Below are 10037 nucleotides of genomic sequence, written 5' to 3'. Positions count from 1 at the left end.
TAATTGGGTTATTGTTGGTTGGTGAAAATTAAATATGATATTTATTGTGGGTTGAAAACCCTATATGCTCACCAGGCTCCAAAGCCTGACCCTCTCAGTTTTAAATTGTATTACAGGAAGTGGCGGAAGGGCATGAGATGGATGAACCATCAAGTTGTTTTGTTTACAAGTCTGCATATGTTTATATTTGTTAAATGACTTGTAATGTATTCGTTTATGCTTATTGGTCTGTATCGGAACATGACACCCCGAGTTTTGATTATAATGAAAATACATTTCTTTTATGAAATGCTTCGGTAAACATTGTTTTATCATGTTTTGTTTTTGGGAACAAATTCCGCAACCCTTTCAAATCAAAAGGACTTACTCTGAAAATAATTAAAAAGCATAAATGAAAATCGGTCTTTTCTGGCCGAGATTTTGGGGATGTCACAAAAGACCCCTCTTCTTGCTATAAAGACCACATTCTCACTGGGTCTGTAGAAGAGGTAACCAAAAGATTTATGTGGGTAGCCGATGAAAATACACCTTTCACTTCGGGGTTCGAGCTTATCATGAGTCTCACGCCTCACGAAAGCCTCGCAACCCCAAATCTTGATGTGGTTTAAATTGGGAACCTTCCCAGTCCACATCTCATGAGGTGTTTTGGTAACCTTCTTTGTAGGGACTAGATTAAGGATATGGGCGGCAGTCTCTAAGGCATACCCCCAAAAAGAGATTGGTAACGAAACTTGACTCATCATAGAGCGAACCATGTCCAACAAGGTTCGATTACGCCTCTCAGCTACACCATTCAGCTGTGGTGTCCTGGGAGGAGTCAATTGTGAGACAATCCCACACTCCTTAAGATAGTCAAGGAACTCGGTACTAAGATACTCACCACCTCGATCGGATCGAAGCATCTTAATGTTCCTGCCCAATTGATTTTCTACTTCCTGTTTGAATTCCTTAAACCTTTCAAAGGTTTCTGACTGTTTGATTAAGTAGACATACCCATATCTACTAAAATCATCAATAAAAGTCACATAATACCGATTAGCATCCCTTGTGGCGGTTTTGAATGGCCCACATACATCAGTATGTATTAGGTCCAACAAACCCTCACCCCTTTCACAAGTTCCAGTAAAGGGTGACTTTGTCATCTTTCCAAGTAGACAAGATTCACAACTATCATCCGATTTAAGGTCGAATGATTCCAAGACTCCACTCTTTTAGAGTTGGCCTATGCGTTTCTTGTTTACATGTCCAAGACGACAATGCCACAATGATGCTTTATCTAGGCTAGTAGAAGAATCAATATACAACACATTATTTCCTAAGTTGTCTACAATCGACACAGTTTCATACATACCATCACAAGGTAACGCTTTAAAATAAAACACATTTTTATAGAAAGCATTAATACCACCACATTCATTATCAAACGAAAAGGTAAAACCTTGTTTGTACAAAGCATGAAAAGAAATAATATTCCTCGCCATTTCAGACGAGTACACACATTTATTCAAATCTAATTTTAACCCATTATTAAGTAACAAAGTATAAACTCCAATCTTGGAAACAGGTGAAGCCTTCCTATTCCCCATGATCAAGTTTATCTTCCCGTGCTCCACATCCTCACTTCTTCTTAGGCCCTGCAAATCAGAACATATGTGAATACCACATCCTGTATCAAGCACCCAAGAGTTAGAATATGTTGAGTAATTAGACAATATAGTGTAAATACCTGCATGGGTGGGTTTCACTTTCCCATCCTTTAGATCCTGCAAGTACTTAGGGCAGTTTCGCTTCCAGTGTGCCTTTTCATGGCAATAAAACCATTCAGCATCCTTGGGAATGGCAGAAGGAGTGACAGAACTGCTCTTGGTCTTCGATGAGGAGCCTTCAAGAGACTTTCCCTTGGTACCCTTTGAAGGGTGCTTCCTCTTTTTTGCTTTGCCTTTCCCGATTGCTAAAACAGGGGTAGATGTTGGAGTAGAAGTAGGAGAGGTAACAACCGCATTGCCCTTAAGACCGGATTCAGCGGTCTTCAAGAGTCCTTGAAGCTTGCTGAGGGTAACTTCCTCCTTGTTCATATGATATGTCATACGAAATTGGTCATAACAAGAAGGTAAGGAGTGCAAAATGATGTCAATTGCCAACTCCTCAGGGATGTTCACATTCAGCTTCAGCAAACGGTCCACATACCTTTTCATATTTTGCATGTGGGCCGTGACGGAATCACCGTCCTTCATGCAGGTAGTTATTATGGAGGAGATTATTTCATACAGCTCTTGACGAGCACTCTGATGGTACCTTTCCATCAGGTCCTGGTGCATCTCAAAAGGGTAGTAATCTTCATAAGACTTTTGGATCTCGGTTGTCATCGTGGCCATCATGATACATGCCACCTTAGTAGCATCTCTCTCATGTGTCCTGAATTCAGCGATCTCCTCAGGAGTATCAGTAGACTCATCAAGCTCTTTTAACTCCTTATCGAGGACATATTCCTTGTCCTCATAACGAGTAACCATCCTGATGTTCCTAATCCAATCCATGAAGTTGGAACCATCAAAGATGACCCTCCCATAAAGATTCATGAGAGAGAAAGAACCAGTTGGGTTAGAGCCTGAAGCATTAGTGTTGGAAGACATCTGAAAGAAGAAAGCAAGTTTAGATTAGATATATAGAATCCTTAATAAGACACCCAAATGTAATATTAAGGCTAGGACCCAATCACAATATATTATACTTAGAAGAGGGATGCCATAATCTAAGTAATAATATATTTGAAAGGTAGGTGAATGACGATTCACCAATTTCCACCATGAAAAACAAAATGTATTATTAGGTTTTAATTGGATTTGAAATTCCTAGATTCTTTTGAGTTTCAATCTCGATTGTGCCCTTCAAGTTTTGTGACTGGGATGCCGAGGATCACAAAACAAGGTGTGAATAACCATGCTAATTCACTTGGTACCCTTAATATTATCACCTAATCAATGTGCCGGTTAACCACACACGCTCCATTGATCTATGACAAACATTAAGTCACCCTTCTTGATCCTTACTAGTCCAAGTTAGTGTGTCGGTTAACCACACACGCTCCACCAACGACTTGGTAAGGTACAAAGTGTGAATTCCATGGACTAGCACCATGTTCACATTTTCCCTAAAATAACTAAGATTGGGAATTAAAAAGGTTTAGTTACTTTATAATAATCATTATACTTTTAATGAGGATTTAAAGTCATTGTCCTACCCGTTCGGCTAACGACCCTCCACCAGTCAAGCAAGTGGTGGGTGAGAATGGGCACCCATTAAGTCACCATTTTATAGGCAACAACCTTATACCCACCTTATAGACCGGCTTCGTGAATGAGGCCTACTAACGGTAGAACGACTTATTCTTATACATATATATAATAATTAACCATTAATGTTATAAATAGTATAAGGGTTGAATTTTAACTATTAAAACTCTAAGGGTTGGAATTAAAGTTTATTAAAGTGTGTGAAACTTTACAAATTCCAAAACTTGAGGACAAGTTTTGTAACTATCCAAAACTTTTCATTTCATAACTTATGAATTAAAGGTTCATAAAAATGAAGTCTCTTCACTTTCATGTAACTTATGTGTTTAAATGTGTGTGTTAAAGAAAGTGACCTTTGGATATCCATAACTTGAGGACAAATTATGGATTCCATTAAAACACATAAATGATCAAGAATTAATTCCAAACAATTCAGCAAATAATTCCTATCATCTTCTAAATTCATAAGAACATGAACATGATCATCAAAATTTCAAGAACTATTCTGAACACATAAAATCATGGAATTTTGATATATGCTATTGTAAATGGATTAGAACAACCATTACACCAACTAAAAACAAGTTTTAAAACACCAAAACAGTTTAGGGTAATGTTTCTAGTCCATTTCCAGCAGCCAAAGTCGAAAATCTACACTCTGTCGCTCCTACTCGTCGAGTGCATGAACCTACTCGGCGAGTAGGTTGAAGATACACATGGACTCGGCGAGTCCCCCCATGGACTCGGCGAGTTCATCAGTCAGACAGCAAGTTTTTCGACTTTTTCAACTATTTTGCATCAAGTATCAAACAAGCAAGCCTAGGCTCTGATACCACTGTTGGGTTTTGAGCAATCTAACACTTCCTAAGTGTGCATGCAACCCTAATAAACCTTGGATCTATTTTTGTCTAAATACATGCAAAATAATAATTTTCCAAGGTTTATAACCTATCTAACATGGCATGGGGAACATTTCAACATAAAAGAGTTAGAAGAGATTACATACCTTTTTGATGAGTTTGGTTCTTAAGGAGTTTGAGGGCCAAGCACCAATAGTGTGAATGCCTCAAATGGAATCACAAAACACCACAAACTCTTGGAAAACTATGAGAGAGTATACACACTTCCAAATTTTCGGCCACACACAAGCACACACACTAGTTCACTAGTTGCCATTTCATGCTCCATAAGCATGCTTATATAGTGTGCATGGTTAGGGTGAAACCCTAATAACCCATGACTTTTCCTTTCTAAGGATCCATGGGTTAAAATCTCCATGGATCATCCATGGACTTCCATATAAGACTAGCCCATTAACAAATGAGTGTTAGCCTACACCATATAAAACCAATAGCCCATAATCTAATTAGTCTTCCTTTTAATCTCTAAATTAATTGATAATTAATTTAAGACTAAGGCTAATTAAATAACATAACTTCAAATTAATATATTATAACTTATAATATATTAATAAACATATGTGTATAACTCTCATAAAATTATCCATAAATAGTTTGGATGAGATGCAACCCAAATGGACCATGTCGGGTCGGGTCAAGTATATACCAAATAAGTTATGGACTTAGACACCTTATCCAAAATAAACATCCTAATGCAAGGAAAACACTTTGGTCAAGTGCTAGGAGGCTAATGGGTTGCAACAAAGGAGTGCAAGACCTCTTATGGGAGTTTATGGTCTAAAGACCTTGTGTGTTGGAGTTTACGGCCCAGGGGAGTAAACTCCTGGCCGTAAACTCTCTATAGGGTCCCTAAATGAAGCTTAAAATTATTACATCTTAAGTGGTGAAGTGCTTCTAGGCTTAAACAAGTGTTTGGGCTTCTTTTTAACTCCTTTGAGGAGTTCACGGCCCATGGACCATATCCCATGGAGATTACGGCCATAATCTCCCTTGGATGGGTGTTTGTGGTGTTTTCATGTCCCTAATTTATCTAAGAATGAATCAAGGAAATTTTCCAAGGCTTTAGGAGAGTTTATAGCACCATTTGGCACTATTTCTTAGAGTTCACGGCCCTGGAACTTCTTGGGCCATGAACACCTTTTTCTTGGTGTTCTAAAGGTGTTTGCTAGTCCTAAACTCATTTAGGTACATGTCTAAATTAGTCTCTTGGCTTAAGGAAGGTTTTTAGGGCATTTTGACACTTAAAAATGGAGTTCATGGCCCAAGAACTTCCTTGGCCGTGAACTCACTCCTAGCCTTGATTCTTAATGTTTTGGATGTCTAAACTAGCTATGAGTAGTCTCAAGGTTCATTTCTAAGGTTTGGAGGGACATTGGGCACACTTTGGCCCTTAAAAAGGAGTTTACTCCCCAAGGTGTTCTTGGGCGGTAAACTCTCAAATCTTGGGGTTTTGATCCGATTTGATGTTATAAAATATAATATAACTAGATAGAAGTACTCACGATTTGGGATAAAAACCCGAAAATCCGTGAGAGAAAATTTGACTTTTCTCTAGTTGGAAATGTAACTAATGAATAAATATGGTTCAGATTTCTATATATAGTCCTGAGATTTTTTTGGCAGAAAATATTTTTATTCCGGAATTGAACCCTAATATCCTAGAGTTTTTTGAATAACAATGTTGCACAAAACCCAAGTGCATCCACTCTCCTAATATCTCCTTAAGTGTAAATCTTGAAAAACTGTCAAACTTATACTCAAAAGTCTGGAAGTTCACTGTAACTGTTCTACTTCTATTGGCTTCAAATGGTTTGTTCAGAATGGAAATTTCGGGTTGTCACAATCTAAAGCTTGATTACAATGAAATTACTCATATCAATTCATAGAATTCAAAATTCAAGGATCTGAGTTCAAAATTTCCCCAAAAACTTAATCAAAATCCCAATGAAGCATATATATAGGAAGACTTACAGATGACGTAGTGAACTACAAGAAAATCCGAAACAAACACATGTATTTTCCCTCCTCTTCTTCATCGCCACTGATATGTGCACGCACACACACACACACACACACACACACACACATATATATATATATATATATATATATATATATATATTGGGTAACGATCAAATGAGAACACTAAAAAGGTTGAGAACACGAGAACACTTCTGGATCAATCATTATGCAGGGGTATATTAGTAATTCTATATTTAATTTAAATTAAAACAAATTAAATTCAAATCTTAATTTCCTAAAATTTAGCGATATTTATTACATTTACCTAAAAAAGAATTAACTGATTTTTTTTATTAATTTGTATTCATTTTTTTGTCAAATAAAAAAATTGATTTTTTTTAATTTATAATTCATCAGAATATTTTCAAATATGTATGAATAAAACACATTTGTAATTATAAAAATATACGGCTGTAATCATAAATGAATAAAACACAATTTAAACATAAAATTTTTTATTTTTAAATGAATAAAAAATTAACTACTAATCATACATGAATATACTAACAAATAAAAAAATCAATACATTAATAATTTATTATCAAACACTATTATATTGATAAATAAGTCTTCCAAAGATTGAGTTTATACATTTTTATATTTATATTCATAAATGAATATGTCAAGACTAATTTCTAGCATTTATACATAATTATATTCAATAATGATTAAACCACTTCAATGGAAAAAATTACAAAATTCATCACTATGTCAATCATTTGCTTCAATCGGTCGCAACATCATTCTTCTATTTGAATCAAATGGTTTGCGAGCTTGTGTAAAGAGCATTAGTGATACCTAAAAAAAATTCCAACATTCCATTTTCTTTGATCAATAACTATAAAAATGTAAAATGATAAAAAAAAATATTAAAATGAATGATTGGTAGCAAAATCATATGGTGTTATAATCATAAATAATTATTACTAGTCATCTAATCGTTTATATTGCAAATAATTATAATCATAAATTATTATTATCGGTGTCTTCTAATCATATGGACAACAATATTTATAATCATAAATGATTATAACGAACATAATCAAACATTCTTTTTTTATTAAACAATTATCACATGTAAAACTACCCTACAATGACAAAAATACCCTTGGAATTTTGAAAAGAGGAGGTTACCCTTGATACCGGTTTTCCACATGATGTTGGTGTATTCAAGTCTTGACCTTGATTGAGAATTTTAGATTGCATTTGCTTCCTTCTTTTAAGGTGAACCAAAGGCCTTTTTGGTTCCTAGATTCGGAGATTAGAAGGACAATAACGTCTCTTCCAATAGTGATTATTGTAAGGCTTAGAATTTTCACATCAGGTTCTTGAACTTCTAGTAAAAACAACACGAATGATACCAAATAACATATTAGCAATTGAGTTTATGTTTGATTTGGTGACAGGTATCAAGGAAAAGTAGCTTATTGCATTATTTGGCCTCCTTTTTTACTATATAATTTTAGCATAATTATCAAATAAAGAAAAAAATTACCTTCGGCCTGACTTACATCAACGCTTCCAAGCAACTCCTCTTTCCACCTCCTCAAACTCGCATCATCCTGAACTACCAACACATAATAAAAAAAGACATCCAAAATAGTAAAATTACTAAAAAGCCCTAAAAAAGGTGAATGTATTAACTTTGGGATTAACTTATCCTTTTCGAGGTGTTCTTTGATGCTAATCTCAGGACCCAAATGTATTTGGGTTTCTTTGTCATCTTCCATTGAATAACAAGAGGATTCAGATGCATCGTCACAAACTGCAAATCCAGATAGTGGTGCTTCATGCTTATCGTCTTTTACATCAGTATCACCCATGTTGGCTCACAATCATCTTAGTAGTAAATCAATGACGAATCTGGCGACTAGAGTGCGGGAAACATCGACGGTCATTGGTGTTGGGTCTCCGGATGAAGTGAGGAAAGAAAAAGGAATTGAATTCATAGAGGGAGGCGAGTTATTATAAAACCCTAGAGATAGAGTGAGGGGGATAATGATATGGGAATATGACAGGAAAAAGGAGAGAGGATGAAAAATTGTAGGAAGTAGGTAAATTTGCAATTCCTATTATGCCCTTCTGGCCATTTAAAAGTTACACTTTAATGCCAGTAGTTTTAGAATTTTTCATAAATCGTCCGTTTAATAATAACCTCAGATCTAAATATTTAAATGTTCAAGATATGTTCTCGTGTTCTCAACCTTTTAAGTGTTCTCATTTAATAGTTTTAGCCATTTTTATGCTCATCATAGGGCAAAAGATACTTCATCTATTATATGTTGTGTTGTAGAAGTAAAAGACATGCTCGGGAATGAAAAGGAAGGAAGCTGGAAGCTAGGAACTTGGATCAAGGATTAAATGAAGAAAAGTTTCTCTACCATGATGTGGTAACATCCACCACGACGTGGCGTTTTGAAACCTCTCGATGAACTTCGAAGACTTGTTGATTATGTGATAAACCTAAAGACCACATCGTGAGGGGACTTACCACGACATGGTGAACGGACTTCGAAAAACTATATATAGAAGGCAGATTTCTCCAAAAACCTAACTTTTGCTAGGAGCTTTTGTCGACCATTGAAGGTCAAGAACGTTATTTGGAAGCTTGGAAGTGCAGAGATCGATTAGATGCTCGATTTTAAGAGATTTGAGGCAATACTTCTTATATTTAGTTATTCTTCTTGTGTTTGATTATGGATTACAAGTTGTATTTCATTTTTACATGTTTGTTTGCTAAAGTTGTGGGCTAAAAACCCTAACTTTCGTTTAGACTAGATTACTTGCTTATTTATGAGTTGATTTATGGATTAGATTATGCTAAGTTGATTATTTGTTATGTTAGCTTATTAAAGAACCTCTCTATGTTTATGATAACTATTTTTCTGTTTATTTTTGAGTTTAAATAAGTTTGCATGGCCAATCATTCTTGATTAACTTGAATCTTATGATCTTGTGGTTTGCAAAATTATAGGACTAGTGTTTTGACAAAAAAAACGTAGGGTTAAATAGAAAAGTAGGTATGTAAATGTAGGAGCTAATATATGAAGACCAATCATATATTGAATTGATTTAGTTAACCAAATAGATCAATCTATTATAAGTCTCACATAACTCAAACTAAAAACTAGTAAATATGTTAGTTTATCCGCTTGATCACCGTATGAATGAACTTATTTGCTAAAGAATTAGGTTAGTGAACATTAATCTAGTCATCTTAGGAATCGATAATTAACGAAGCACTAATCCATTGCACTTCCATTAAATCAACCATAATAGCAAGTATATCGAATCTAAACGAAAGTCTCTTATTTATCTTGATTAAAATCATTTTTTGTGTTTCTTGTTTTTTAGTTTTGCTTTGTGTTTCATTAGTTGATAATTAGTTCCTTTCTAAGTTTAATTTGATTAATTAAGTTTCTAGTGTAGCAAAACTAGAGAAAAACCTATTTTTAATTAAATAGCAATTTAGGTAACTTTAGTAGATAAAACTAGCTAGTAATTTTGTTCATTGTGTTCAATACCCGATAGGTACAATGCCTTAAGAGTAATAATTAGTTAAATTAGTTGGTTAAAACTAGTGCATATTTACTCACATTAAGTTTTTGGCACTGTTGACAAGGAACGATCAATTTGTAGTTAACTTTTATCTGCTATTTGTTTTAGATCTTTTTGTGGGATTTATCTCATAGAAAGTTACGAATTTTTTGTCTATTTTTTTCTTAATTTTCGTTTTATTTTTCACGTTGTGCTCATCAAGCAGTTAATTTTTATTTTTCATTTTGTTCTTTTTACGCGTTTC

General features: G+C 34.7%; 1 pseudogene; it reads right to left on the bottom strand.

Annotated features, from left to right (window-relative positions):
• Nucleotides 1–7066: 7066 nt before the first annotated feature.
• Nucleotides 7067–8058, bottom strand: LOC111914255 (rho GDP-dissociation inhibitor 1-like; annotated as a pseudogene).
• Nucleotides 8059–10037: the final 1979 nt, after the last annotated feature.

Source organism: Lactuca sativa, chromosome 8, assembly GCF_002870075.4.
Source record: "Lactuca sativa cultivar Salinas chromosome 8, Lsat_Salinas_v11, whole genome shotgun sequence".
In the NCBI taxonomy this organism is placed as follows: domain Eukaryota; kingdom Viridiplantae; phylum Streptophyta; class Magnoliopsida; order Asterales; family Asteraceae; genus Lactuca; species Lactuca sativa.
This window is presented reverse-complemented; position numbering and strand designations above follow the sequence as displayed.